Source organism: Anolis sagrei, chromosome 9 (genome assembly GCF_037176765.1).
Source record: "Anolis sagrei isolate rAnoSag1 chromosome 9, rAnoSag1.mat, whole genome shotgun sequence".
NCBI lineage: Eukaryota > Metazoa > Chordata > Lepidosauria > Squamata > Dactyloidae > Anolis > Anolis sagrei.
The window spans coordinates 21,981,060-21,996,604 of NC_090029.1; the positions used below are offsets into that span (position 1 = coordinate 21,981,060).

At 41.1% G+C, this 15,545-nt stretch overlaps 1 protein-coding gene across 10 annotated transcripts in view; it reads right to left on the reverse strand.

Moving 5' to 3' along the window:
* The window catches only part of AKAP13 (A-kinase anchoring protein 13), a 290,558-nt gene that overhangs the window by 200,107 nt on the left and 74,906 nt on the right, over positions 1-15,545 (reverse strand). For 9 of the 10 annotated variants that reach the window (XM_067471354.1, XM_067471352.1, XM_067471349.1 and 6 more), the window contains exon 2: positions 15,025-15,116. The gene's annotated coding sequence lies outside the window, so the exon portion shown is untranslated. Of the gene's footprint in view, positions 1-10,258; positions 10,378-15,024; positions 15,117-15,545 lie in introns of those variants that run through there. The other variant, XM_060755493.2, reaches the window with a different exon arrangement.

Below are 15,545 nucleotides of genomic sequence, written 5' to 3' on the forward strand. Positions count from 1 at the left end.
AATAATAAAATAATAAATGTAATAACAACAATAGAGTAAAATAATAAATGTAATAAATATAATACAGTAAAATAATGTAAATGCAATAACAATAGAGTAAAATAATAAATGTAATAAAAGTAATAATAGAGTAAAATAATGTAAATGTAATAATAATAGAGTAAAATAATAAATGTAATAATAATAATAATAATAATAATAAATGTAATAAAAATAAAAATAATACTAATAGCAGAGTAAAATAATAAATAACCTTGACTCGAGTATAAGCCGAGAGAACTTTTTTCAGCCTAAAAAAGGGGCTGAAAATCTAGGCTTATACTCAAGTATATACAGTATATATATTTGATTTTCAACACACTATCATCAATGTTTTGAAGACATGAAATGCCGAAACCTACTTATTTACATCTTTATCTTATAAGTAAGTCCAAAATACAATGGATGTGAATGGGTCACTGTGATAATTTGAGTCCCATTTCTAATATTTTCCCCCAAAGGAGGTCCAGAGCTTAAAAAACACTGAAGAGACAATCAACCAATGAAGGCTCCTGCAAGTCTGAGAACCAAATTGCAAGAGAACGGATCTATGTAAAGGCCTGGTCAAATCCGCATTTCTGACGACCTGCTTTCTGCTTTATTTGTGTAACTAAGTTAGAGCCTTCAACTTCCTCCAGAGCTTCGGTGGAAGTAGAATTTGTCCAATTTCTTTTTTCATTTTTAGAAACTTCCCTTCTAGTGACAGATCTCAAAATACTTCCGTTTACTGAAACCAAACTGAGCACCTTTTTGACTTGCGCAGGTTTCCTAGAAAACCATTCCTTGAACCCTTTGAGGCCAGTCAAACACAAGGGGAGCCTTACGGTTTGCAAAGCATAACCATACTTGGTTCTCTCTTACCTTGATGGCGCCTCGTTCGTGCAAACCCAATTATTAACTGTTCCTTAAGCATTTTCAGGATCTGATAAAACTTCTCCATGTATGGCATTTGTATCAGTGTGTTCTACAACTGTTAGTTATACAATTTTCCCGTTTCTCTCTGCCAAATGTACAACTGTGCGGACCATTTGTTTTGAACGTATTTAACAAGAGAGTGTCCTCACTCTGGCAAAAGATTTACAGCAAAAATACAGCAATGTCAACACAAAATGTTACGGCTATTTTTAGGAAAAGTGGAAGTTGTTCATAGAGTTGGGCTGAAGGGCCTATAGATTCCTAGACAGAATATATTGATTTGTGAACATGGTCATTCCATGCCTTCCCACCATCATGTCTCCAATTTTGTTCAAATTTTAGCTATAGCGCCAGACAGGTGTTAAACTAAGTTTCCCAAAATTTGAGGTCTCTAACTGCAATAGTTGCTGATCTAGAACCCCTTATCTGAAGGGTAGTCAGTGTGCGTGTGCATGACATTTAAGAAAATGTCATTTTGGGGGTCTAATAAAATGGAAATTAAAAGTATAAGAATGGCTAGTAAATTGAAATCCTGCAGTTTTTCTCTGCTGATTCCAATGAAATTAATTTTAATATTATGGATGCAAAACCCAATCCAACAAGTTGACTCAAAGTGTGCATCAAATGTGTTGCAACAAATTTTGACCAATATTCAGACTGCAAAAATTTCGATCCAAACAAAGATATGGACTTGACATTTTGACCAAGCATTATGCTTGTGCTGGACATAAAACTGCCAGATTTGCAACTACTCATCATCTATAACCGCCCAGCAGGGTATCTTCAAATTTGGACCTTTTGGCACAAATAGTAAAGTTCCAAGACAATTATTAAAAAATATGCTTGTGAATAGTATCATCTGAAAGAGAAAATTTTGTTCTACAAGCCTGATATGTTTTTCTTTTGCAACGCGACCATTAAGTATCAATTTACTCAGGCCAAAGTATGGTATATATCAATTGAAACCACCATCCCCATAGCCATAGGGGCCGTGTCTGATAGCCATGCAGTAACTAGCAGGACCATGAGGATGCATAAAGCGTAACACATAAATGCACAAAATATAACAAGTCAGGGAAAACAGACAGCACAAGCACACTGTTGTGACTCAGCTGGAACCACAGACTGATAGTGTTGTGACTCAGATGGGGTCTCAGAGTGACTCTGATGAGGATGATGGGATTCAGGTTCACAATCAGGTTCAAAATGTTCCTGTTATAGACAATGAGGAACTGGGTGTGCAAGTTCAGTTTCCCACAGAAGTGAATGATGTTTTTGGTACAAAGTCAGGTGCAAATTGACTCTGAAAAGGAGGACAGTTCTCAGGAAGGCAACCAAGCTGACACTAACGAGCAGCCTGACCTTGATGAAACGGGAACCTTAGATCGAGCTGACCGTTTGGAATTCAGAGTTCGAAGGAGTGTGAGAATAGCTAACAAGAAGGGAGTCAGAGGCAAAAGAAATGCTTTCACGTGTTGCAAAGGGTGTTTGAAAACAAACCTTTATCAGAGCAACTTTTCGCTCAATCAAGCAGCTTGTGCTCGTTTGCCAGGATTATCTTGTAGTTCTTGTGTCGATGGTCTCGGGACTTTGTCATGTTCTCATGGGATTTTGTCTTGTTGGTGTCTCTTGGAATGCGTCAAAGTGTTATGTTATACTAATCTTTTAGAATATCACTTGTTTTTAAGAACATTTATCTTTTATTTTTCAATAAACTACAAAGACTTAAGTCCTTGTACAGTTTGGTGATTTCAGCAAGGTGAATCTATTCTGAGGTGCGACATACACAAGATGGCAGTGATCAGCCTTGGGAATACAGAAGAGTTCTGCTTATCTGGCAGAAACAGGTTGGCAGAACGTTGGATAAATGAAAATGTTGAATAATACGGTGTCTCCTGTTACAGTAAGTTGTAGCAGAACCAAGTGTGTGTGTGCTGAAGAAAAACCTTATGATGGTAATTATTATGTGCAGCTGGTAATGTAGGTCAAACAGCAATCTTGGACCACACCCGATAGGGTATAACTGTATGGGTTTTTAGGATACAGTTCTGGAGAGTTTTTCCTCAGAGAAGATTTATGCTCAAACGCTCTGCTCTGATGAGCAGGTTGGAGAGAAGCCGTTGTGCTGCTCTAAAGGAAGCTGTGGTGGAATAGCTGTTTGCTCAAGGTTTATGTTTTGCTTTCTCATTTGACTTAAGATGAAGCTGCCTTATTTTGTGTTAGACTACGTAAGTTTCTTGCACTATTTGGTTTTTGTATGCAACAAATTGGAGAGCAATGTCCAATCTCGATAAAATAGTAAAGAGTAGAGACATCAGACTGGCAACAAAGATCCGCCTAGTCAAAGCCATGATATTCCCTGTAGTAACCTACGGATGTGAGAGCTGGACCTTAGGGAAGGCTGAGCGAAGGAAGATCGATGCTTTTGAGCTGTGGTGTTGGAGGAAAGTTCTGAGAGTGCCTTGGACTGCGAGAAGATCCAACCAGTCCATCCTCCAGGAAATAAAACCCGACAGCTCACTGGAGGAAAAGATACTAGAGACAAAGTTGAAGTACTTTGGCCACATCATGAGGAGGCAGGAAAGCCTAGAGAAGACAATTATGCTGGGGAAAGTGGAAGGTAAAAGGAAGAGGGGCCGACCAAGGGCAAGATGGATGGATGGCATCCTTGAAGTGACTGGACTGACCTTGAGGGAGCTGGGGGTGGTAACGGCCGACAGGGAGCTCTGGCGTGGGCTGGTCCATGAGGTCACGAAGAGTCGGAGACGACTGAACGAATGAACAACAACAATGCAACATTGCAAGTTTGTATTTCATCTCTGCTATTAAGAGTAAAGATTTTTTCTGCTCATTTCTACTCTTGTCTGTGAGTCTTGTGCATGGGACGTGGCTAAGATCCGCTTCCTGCACAACATCTCTTACTGTTACCCATCCGACATGGTGCTAGACACCTAGAATACTAACAACAGGAACTCAAAGGATTAAGGCAAGGCAACGCCTTGGGGCTAGAGAGGCCCAGCAGGAAGTGCCCGGATGCGGAAGAAGAATGTGGAAATCACAGAGGGAAGGAGGGAGGATGTTTCCAGTCCTGCCACATTTCCCCCTTTCCTTCCTCCTCCCCCTTGGAGGGAGTGTTGGAGAATACTCTTTTAATTGAAGGGGAAATGCTGGAGGAAAAGGGGGACATCAGATAAGACAGAATGTCAGATAAGCGAAGGTCAGATAAGCGAGACTCTACTGTACATCTGTGCCAGAGAAGACAGCAGAAAAACCTTCAGAGAGGAGAAGTGGAAGGTGGTTTATCCTGACCAAAACTTTATGCAGTGACAGGGAAGCAAAGAGTAAGGTAATATGTTATGTTATGTTATTTATTTATTTATTTACTATATTTATACCCAACCGACATGGTGACTTGGGGCGGTTCACAATTGGTGCCAAGACCATAAAATACAATTTCAATACAATAAAAATAATCGGAGAATAAAACCATAACAAAATCAATAAAAACATGAATATTAGAGTCTCCTATTATAAACACTGTCCAATCACATCATTCAACCATTCCGTTTGCTCTGTCTATTACACTGTATTTGGAAATGCCTGCTCAAAGAGCAAAGTCTTGACTCTCTTTCGAAATGTTAAAAGGGAGGAGGCCAATCTGCTATCCTTAGGGAGGGCGTTCCACAGCCGAGATGCCACCACTGAGAAGGCTCTGTCTCATATTCTCGCCAGCTGTACTTGAGACGAAGGCAGGACCAAGAGCAGGGCCTCCCTAGATGATCTTAAAGTCCTGGAGGGTTCATAAGGGGAGATGTGTTCAGACAGGTAAGTAATTCAGTTCAAGACTCTCAGGTTGCATTTTGAGGGGGGTTGCTTTGTACATGGAAGATTTATGAGCAATTCCTACTGAACACAAGGAGCGAGAGGCACTGTCTGAACAAGATTTCCAGTGGTAGAGGCAGCATCTGAAGCACTCGTTAATTTCTTTCTCTATCTCTTATTAGCAAACTAGATTACTTACAGTTGTAAACACTGAAGAATTTCAGAAATGATGCCTACCTAGTTCAACGGTTTCGTTTATACTAGGTAGAAAAGCCAGGCTGAATAGGGAGCTATGGATGGCTGTATTCACACAAAAGAGTCTGAACTGCCAGGACATCACAGAGAGAAAGGCGACCCACTATGCTGCACATATTTTTAAAAGGAAGCTCTGTTTACTACAAACCACTTGGCTACACTACAAGGATGACTACATTATGGCCGCAGCAAGCCAATTCCTTGCAGACGGACAAGACCGACTCTTGGCGTGATCCAAGGATGTTATGCAAGGAGGACTTCCTGGGGCAAAGGAATCACAGACACAAATAAGGAACTGTGTCCATAAATGTCCTATTCATGGAGGACAAGAACAGAAACCCCAGGGGAGGGAGGAAGAAGCACTGGAAGTAAGCTTAAGTCTAAACAAAAGAACAATTGTATCACATCCTTGACACTAACAAGGATGTTTGCTGAGCTTCAAGGGATGCTGGGCACTATCAGGGGATGCTCAGAGCATGGAAGCCATTTGGCCCAACTTCTCAGAGATGGTCTTGATGGAACTAGTTTTTCCCTTGTGTCAGCGGCTTTCAGGCTGTGTTCTGAGAAACGTGGAGGAAGAAGATCAATAAATATGGACAAAGGTTCCTGAAAAAGATCTTGGAGTCCTCGTGGACAACAAGTTAAACATGAGCCAACAATGTGATGTGGCAGCTAAAAAAGCCAATGGGATTTTGGCTTGCATAAATAGGAGTCTAGTGCCTAGATCGAGGGAAGTCATGCTACCACTCTACTCCACCTTGGTCAGACCACACCTGGAATCACACTGGGTCCAATTCTGGGCACTGGAATTGAAAGGAGATGTTTACTCTAAGCTGGGATGTGTCCAGAGGGCGGTGACTAAAAGGATCAAGGGTCTGGAGAACAAGCCCTATGAGAAGCAGCTTAAAGAGTTGGACATGTCTAGGCTGAAGAACAGAAGGCTAAGAGGAGACATGATGAGGGCCATGGATAAAGATATGAGGAGAAGTCATAAGGAGGAGGGAACAAGCTTGTTTTCTGCTGTCCTGGAGACTTGGACATGGAACAATGGCTTCAAACTACAGGAAAGGAGATTCCAGCTAATTATTAGGAAGAACTTCCTGACTGTGAGAACTGTTCAGCAGTGGAAGTCTCTGCCCCGGAGTATGGTGGAGGCTCCTTCTTTGGAGACCTTTAAGCAGAGGCTGGATGGCCATCTGTCGGGGGTGCTTTGAATGCAATTTTCCTGCTTCTTGTCAGAATGGGGTTGGCCCTCGATGTCTCTTCCAACTCTATGACTCTATGATCAGCAGCTTGTTTACCATTATTTAGAAGGAAACTCAAGACTTGGCTGTGGGACCTTGCTTTTGATCACTGAACTGCGGCTGTATTAAGAAGACATAAGCAATTTCGAAGTGACAATGAATTGACCTGGACCCGGATTTTAATTGGCGTGTTTCAACAACTGTTTATTTAATGTTTTGTTTTAATGAATTTGTTGGTTGTTATTATCATTATGATGGCACCGAATGGGGTTTGCTGTGAGGCCGCCCTGAGTCCTCCCTCAAGGGTTAGAAGGGTGGGGTACAAGTGTATGAAATAAATAAATAAATAAATAAATAAATGATTACTCTTCTACCATGCTCCATGCGGTCATGCTGGCCACATGACCTTGGAGGTGTCTATGGACAATGCTGGCTCTTCGGCTTAGAAATGGAGATGAGCACCACACCCCAGAGTCAGACATGACTGGACTTAATGTCAGGGGACAACCTTTACCTTTACCTTCTACCATTGGGAAGCATTGGGAACATTCCAGCACGCTGTGAGAATTCACTTAGATCATTTGTGAGACCAATGATCCTTCCCCAACTCATTGCTGTGCCCAACCGGCACCACTGACCATTCCCAACCCTGTTCACAGTCCTGAGGCAGTTGCTTCATTCTGCCCTGAAACTTGCTGGGTATAGAAGAATTAAAACTGCACAGATACTAAGAGGCTAAGCTATGACATAAGAAGTCCCCTCAAATACTCCCTCCTGCAGTAATCTCAGGACTAACTCGACCACAAGGGCAAACTGGGCCACCACTCAAAGCATCATGAAAGTAAAGAAGTGACGAATATTAAAAACACAATCCCAGTCAGCACTTGATCCTTGAATGTGTTGATGAGGAAGAACGGTTGGGATGCTGGAATGGTACTTGGCAGATCCAGCTCAAGTTCTCCCAATTGCTAAGAAATCTACAGAAGGCTAACATTGGGTCAGTCAGTTTGAGAACCAAAATGGGGAGAAAGAGCAAGACAATCTCATCGGGAGCTATAATTTGATGACACACCAACACTCTTTGGCAGAGAAGGCTAAAGATCTCATAAAACTAACACTCTCGTGATTCCATAACATTGAACCATGGCTGTTAAAGTAGTGTCAAACTATACTCATTCGACAGTGTAGCTACACCCATGAAAAATATTGATAAATGAAACAAGACACCTTCTATCACACATTAACCTTATATTACACTTTTATAACTATTACCAGTTTTCTGATTTGAATGTTGTTGCCTTTAAGCTACACCGTGGGCCTTCTACAAACATGGATTCTGCATCCTCAGATTCAAGCACCCATGGTTAGAAAATACAAGGTGTTTCAAAATGAAGGACCCCATTTCAAAGCAATATATAAAGGGCCAGGCTTTAGCACAGCTGGTAAATCACCAGCAATGAAAAGATTTACCAACCGAAAGGTTGCCAGTTTGAAGCTCTGGGTCGGCATGAGCTCCCGACTGTCGGCCCAGCTTACTGCTTACCTAAGCAGTTTGAAAACAGCTTAGAGCTGTAAATAGAGAAATTAGATGCCCCTAAAAAGCCCGGGAGGCATTTTACGACACCATACACAAAAGATCAGAAAATACCCAGAGACGAAAAGGAAGGAGGAAGTCCTGGTGGCTCTTAGTCATAGAGGATGGAGCGACAGCACCACCTTGTGGCTGGATTCATGCACAACCTCCAAGGTGCCAAAAAAACCAAAAAACAACTGGACAGTGATACAACGTATCTCCTTTCTGTTCTGTCTGTCTCTGTCCTGTCTGTTCAAAATGGCATTGAAGGTTTGCAGTGTATGTGTACTGTGATCCGCCTTGAGTCCCCTTGGGGAGAAGGTGGAATATAAATAAAGTGTTATTATATTATTTGTTCATGGGCATTCATGGTTGAACAGACACAGCAATTCCGAATCAGGTCCATCTTTTTGAAACACTCTGTACTCCAAACACACCATGTCAGCATGTCCCCGCCCACAACAATCTGTGGTCGCTGACCGCTGCTCATCTGACACCATGAATCCAAAAGACCCATAGATAAAAGAACAGCAATTCTGTAAAATGTGAACAAGGTTGACTTTTTAGAATAATAGCTAGTTCATTTCCTATAATCACCCATCTAATATGATTGTTTGAAGTACAAAAATCCAAACAACTAATGTAAATGTACATATGTGCCTACAAATATACACGCAGGGTTGTTGTAGGTTTTTTGGGCTGTATGGCCATGTTCTAGAAGCATTCTCTCCTGACGTTTTGCCTGCATATATGGCAGGCATCCTCAGAGGTTGTGAGAGAACTCAAACCTTTGAGGATACCTGCCATAGATGGAGGTGAAACTTCAGGAGAGAATGCTTCTAGAACATGGTCATACAGCTCGAAAAACCTACAACAACCCAGTGATTCTGGCCATGAAATTCTTCGACAATACAAATATACCTGCAGTTTTCCACCCCACATATCTGCTTCATATCTGCCTCATGCAAGATGACAGATATATATCAGTAGTTCCCAACCTGTGGTCCATGGACCACCAGTGGTCCACAAGAACTAAAATATGGTCCGTGGTCTCACCATTAGTACACCGTTGCAATGAGAGTCACTAGCCTCCAAAAACACTCTTATAGTGCTGAGGCTTATTAAATATGCTTTTCTGTTGGTGAGCAGATGGTGACTACTGGATGGCATATGTTCTATATCAGAAACTAGAACTCATGTGGTCTATCCAGTGCAATTTTCTGAATCAGCACACCAAATAACCAAACCAAATCTAAAGTTGACCAAAAACCGATTTGTAACCCTTCTGGAACTAATGTTGGAGAGTGGTCCCTGGTCAAAGTGGCCCCTGGTCAAGTGGTCCCTGGTCAAAGTAGTCCCAGGTCAAGTGGTCCCTGGTCAAAGTAGTCCCTGGTCAAGTAGTACCTGGTCAAAGTGGCCCCTGGTCAAAGTGGCCCCTGGTCAAGTGGCTCCTAGTCAAAGTGGCCCCTGATCAAGTGGTCCCTGGTCAAGCGGTCCCTGGTCAAAGTAGTCCCTGGTCAAGTAGTACCTGGTTAAAAGTGGTCCCTGGTCAAAATGGTCCCTGGTCAACTGGTCCTTGTTCAAAGTGGCCCCTGGTCAAGTGGTCCCTGGTCAAAGCGGCCCCTGGTCAAGTGGTCCCTGGTCAAAGTAGCCCCTGGTCAAAGTGGCCCCTGGTCAAGTGATCCCTGATCAAGTGGTCCCTGGTCAAAGTAGTCCCAGGTCAAGTGGTCCCTGGTCAAAGTAGTCCCTGGTCAAGTGGTCCCTGGTTAAAGTGGTCCCTGGTCATAGTGGTCCCTGGTCAAAGTAGCCCCAGGTCAAGTGGTCCCTGGTCATAGTGGTCCCTGGACAAGTGGTCCTTGTTCAAAGTCGCCCCTGGTCAAGTGGTCCCTGGTCAAGTGGTCCCTGGTAAAGTGGTCCCTAGTTAAAATGGTCCCTGGTCACAGTGGTCCCTGGTCAAGTGGTCCCTGGTCAAAGTGGCCCCTGGTCAAGTGGTCCCTGGTCAAAACAATGCTGGAAACCATTGATACATAGGAATGTGTGCACGTTTCCAAGAAAACAAGTCAGTGAGAAAACTATCTGGAGACTACCTGTAAACCCAATAATTCACAGTTGTTCTGGGAAAAATCTAAAATGTTAAAACTTTCTCTCAAAATTTGCTGTTACAACAGACCCAGACTAATTATCTACAAGACTGTAGAAGGCAGATGGAAAGGTGATGCCAAAAGTCGCAAAAGCCATCTTCTCCACCACCATCACCCACAGGAATGGAGGACAGCAACAGACTTCCCTCCTTTAATCTGGACATCTGTCTACTGTCTACCTTCCCTTCAATTTCTCTCCCCACACACTTCACAAAACACCACACTGTCCTAAAAGCCCCTAAAAGACACCAAAACTCCAAAACACTCACCATTCTCATCATGTCTGCGTTTTACCTCAGATAAAACAGAAACATTGTCGATGCGGTAATGGATGTGCAAAAAGGATTATCGGCCAGCTCTAATAATACCAACTGAGCTCAGCTTCGTCATAAGCCTCTTTTCCCTTGTCTGGGGAATCAGTAACACAATGCTCAGTGTTTTGCCACAACTATTGCTGTACACACTGGAGCAGAGAATACACAATTGTTTTAACCACTATGACTCACGTAGCATAGAAAGGCATGCGGAAATTAAACCCCCAATGGTGAGCTAGCCCTGCTCTATGCCTCATTGTTAAGCTCCTGGCACTTCTCAAATAAATAATCTTGTTCCGTCTACTTTTATATATATATATATACAAAACAGAACCAAGCCAAACATAACACCGCAGCTTGGTTAGCATAAGTTTATACAGTGTGGCATGCTCCATAATGTTGACAGCTGGTCTAAGCAAAGTCAGCTTGTTGCAAGACAGGTGGTCCCCAGTTGCTCCCAACATGTGAGCATGGCTGACTCAAAAGCTCATACTGGGGTGGGTTTGCAATTCCAGCTGAACTGACTAATAAGGTACAAGAGACACTGGTTGTGCAAATCTAGAACTGGAATCAGAGATGTAAATCTACCGACTAAATTCTTATGTCACCAGCCAATGAGGACTTGAGTATTATTATTATTATTACTATTTGAAACACAACCAGATGAGTCCACAGCGGACAAGATAATTCTGCTGACAATTCTTGATGCATTTCAAATTATTATTATTATTATTATTATTATTATTATTATTATTATCTGAAACACAAGAAGATCACTCTGCTGGCTGTTGTTTTCTTCTTCTTCTTCTTCTTCTTCTTATTATTATTATTATTATTATTAGATACGCAACAAGATGAGTACACACAGCAAACAAGATCACTAGTTTTTCTATGTGATCACACGTCGGACACTTCCTAAGTGTCTAAGACTGTGTGATCTATCAGCGAATAATGTGTGCACATCCAAACAGGGTGGCCTTTTGCAGCTGACAGATGGTAATTGTGTATAAGTGCAAACCAAGGTTTTCAGGTACTGCACCTAGTGCGCCAATCACCACTGGGACCCCCCTTGGCTTGCCTGAGCCAGAGTCTTTGAACTTCTATCTTTAAATTCTTATATTGTGTAAGCTTTTCCATTTGCTTCTCGTCAATTCTGCTATCATCTGGGATTGCAACATTGACAATCCATACTTTGGGGGTTTTTTTCCAAATCGTGAGGTCAAAACTCCAAAACTCGGTCAGTCCGAATTTGGAAGTTCCAGAGAAGTTTGAAGTATTCATTTTGTGCAACTTTTTCAGGCTTGTAATCCAACCAGTTCTTTGTCACAGGCAGATTGTATTTGTGGCCCAAGTTCCAGTGGATCACCTGAGCAACGGTATTATGCCTCTGCTTGTAGTCTCTCTGCGCAATCTTCTTGCAGCAGCTGAGGATGGGATCCATCTCGTCTGCTTCCTTGCAAAGTCTACACTTGGAATCTGTAGTAGACTTTTCAAATCTTTGATGGCATTGGTTCTAATGCCTTGTTCTTGGGCTGCCAGAATCAGGCCCTCTGTCTCCATCTTCAAAGTTCTATTTGTGAGCCACATCCACGGTTTTTCCTTGTCAATTTTGCTCTCATTTTTTTCCCGGGAACTATCCATGGAGAGCTTTCTTTGGTCAGTTTTCTCTTCTTCTCTGCATTGTATATTTACGGTATTCACAAGATCTCATTTGCTGTGTCATACTGTGTGTTGGTGTCAGAATAATAATAATAATAATAATAATAATAATAATAATAATAATAATAATGTTTATATTATGATTATTATATAATGTTTATATTATGATTATTTAATACATAACAAGATTAGTACACAGTAAACTATGCTGGCTTTTGTATTAGATCACACGTCGGACATTTCCCAAGTATCTAGGACTGTGTGATGTATTGGCGAATAATGCATGCAAATCCGAGTAGGGTGGCCTTTTGCAGCTGGCAGATGGTAATTTTATCAGCGCCAATTGTTTTTAAGTCCAGGACAATGTCTTTAGGCACTGCATCCAGTGTGCCAATCACCATATTACTTTCTATTATTGCCTTAAAACATGATCAATTATGTGGACAATTTCAACAGAAAGGAAGAGACCATGAAAATGAACAAAATCTGGCTACCAGTATTAAAAAAAACTCTAAAATCACAACAGCAAAACAGCAGAGAGGAAACAACCAGGCACATCTTAACACCTCTCAACAAAAAGGTTTTCCCAGGCTCAGGCAGGCCTTCAAATGCTAATGAAGGTAGTCAGCTGAAACATTCACACCTAGCTCTAGCAGAGACGAGCTCTTTGCCCCACCCCAGCCATTCCACAGATATATAAACCCATTGTCCTATTTCCAACAGACCTCACTACCACTGAGGATGCTTGCCATAGATGCAGGCGAAACGTCAGGAGAAATGCCTCTAGAACATGGCCCTATAGCCCGAAAAAACCCACAAGAACCTAATGATCAATTATACTTTGTAATATGAAAATTTAAATATGAAATTGCCTGTATTGCAACTGCAAATCAGCATCTCATTCCTACATTAAAATGGCATCCAAGTAGCACCCAGTCCATCCAAACCCAATGCCCTCCAAATATGTTGGGACTGAAACTCTCATTACCCAAAAGCAGTGTGGACACTGGTTTTCAGCTTGTCAAAGCGTAGAAGATAGTTATAGCTGAGTATGAGATGTTTTGGCCGTAACTCACATTGCAAAGAATTTCTTTACACAACAACTTCACTCCAATGCAAAATCAGCACGTTCTCTGGACCGCCAAGTGCCTCGTGCAAAATATCAGCTTGCACCACATGCTCCAAGTTCTTCTTTCACAAAACAGGGTTTTAGAAAGCAGATTTTTCACATTGCTGAACTTATCAGAGGCATCTCTTTTATTTGGAACCAATTCCAGCAAGGCAGCTGATTCCCTACTCCGATTCTATGCTCCAGTTCGGCTTCCCATTTGGGCAGCAGAGAAAGAGATCAAATAAAACGCATAATGTTTTTTTCTGTAGTCTGACTAACTGGGATTTCCAGCAAGTACAGTTCAATGTTTTGCTATGTTTGCAGGACAGACCATGTGTCCTATCAATTCCAGCCCACCCAAAACAAACAATATGCTGGATGAGACCTACGCGTTTACTGTTTGCAGTACTTGGAACTCAAACATTATTCAATTGTCAAAATGGAAACAGAACATCAACATTATGATATGTCAAACATATTAGCAAAGCAGTTCGCAGTGTGTTCTCGAAGGCTTTCATGGCCAGAACCACTGGGTTGCTGTGAGTTTTCCAGGCTGTACGGCCATGATTCAGAAGCATTCTCCCCTGACGTTTCACCCACATTTATGGCAGGCATTCTGAGATATTGAAGTATGTTGGAAACTAGGCAAGTGAGGTTTATATATCTGTGGAATAATGTCCAAGGCAGGAGAAAGGACTCTTCTCTGCCTGTAACTTGATTAGCATTGAATAGCCTTGCAGTTTCAAAGCCTGGCTGTTAACAGCTCCCAACAAAGGATTCCCCGCAGGCAGGAAGCAGCCAGACTTTGAAACTGCAAGGTTATTCAATGCTAATCAAGCTGGCCAACTGCAATATTCACACTTGCCTCAGATGTGAATGTGTTTCATGTTGTTGTTGTTGTTGTTGTTGTTGTTGTTGTTATTATTATATGTTGTTGTTGTTAAAGTTTTCCAAATTTTTGCAATAGCACTTTCAGAGAAGTACTAAATGTCACAGAGGGAAGGTATTTTTAGTCGGAGTGGGATTTTTGCCGGTGCCTTGCAAGAAGGAGAGATCTAGTGGCAAGGCTCAAGAGTCCCAGACCACTAAATGCAAGCTAACAGCTATGTCCAGCCCTTCACGATATGCAGAACTACAATTCCCATCAACCCATTCTCTCAAGCATGATGGGAGTTGCTGTTCAACACATCTGTAGAATGCCAAGTTGAAAAGGGCTGTTTCTTTTGAGGGCTAGAGACCATTCTGTTATGTCAACAAAAAGTTTGAAAAAGATAAAGTACCATATATACTCTAGTATAAGCCGACCCAAATATAAGCCAAGGCATCTAATTTTACAACAAAAAAACTGGAAAAATGTATTGACATGAGTATAAGCCGTGGGTGGGAAATGCAGAAGCTAAAATAGATACCAATAACATTACATTAATTGAGGCTAAATGTTTATGAATATTTACATAAAACTGTAAATTAAGATAAGACTGTCCTACTCCGATTAAACCATTATTCTAACATTCTTCAATGTAAATGTGCATATGTATTCTTCCAATAATAATAAAGGGAGTAATATAATAAATGTAATAATAATAATAATAATAATAATAATAGAGTAAAATAATGGAAATGTAACAATAATCATAATAATAGAATGAAATAATAAATGTAATAATAATAATAATAAAGTCAAATAATAAATGTAATAATAATAGAGTAAAATAATAAATGTAATAAAATAATAATAGAATAAAATAATGTAAATGTAATAATAATAATAATAATAAATGTAATAATAATAATAACAGAGTAAAATAATAAATAACTTTGACTCCAGTATAAGCTGGGAGGGGCATTTTCAGCCTAAAAAAGGGCTGAAAAATTTAGCTTATACTCGCGTATATACGATATATTCTGCTGTAATTTCGCTTCCGCCAACAAAGCAAAGCTTTACACTTACTGTGACTGCATGAAGCAGCATGCAGGCTCCAACAACTTCGGTCAAACCACAGGAATCAGGTACGGAGATTCACCATAAGTTAAAGCTGCATCCTAAAGAACAGAGAAAGAGAGAAAGAGAAATTGGAATAATTTGGAATGAAAAATACTAATGCTGTTAGAGAGCTTGAAGTATTATTCAGGACTGATTCTGACCAAGGTGGTAAGCTTGGCCTGGGCTCTAGCATTTCAGATTGCAGGTAGAAGGCTGCTCCATCCAAAAACATTGCCTTCATTTCAAAATCAAATGTGTCATGAAATCTCTGCTATTATTTATTAAACTTGCTTGAGGACCCGGTGTTGTTCGAGTTATTGAAAAATTCAATTTCTGAATCATACAAAATGCATAAGGTTGTGGGTGAACTACAACTCACATCATGCTAGGTTAACCCCGAGAAACTACATCAGTATTTAAAGTTTGCTATGTTGGGCAAGTTTGCATAGTCAGTGGGGTTCAGTGTGCTCTCTGGCTGTAGGGTAAAC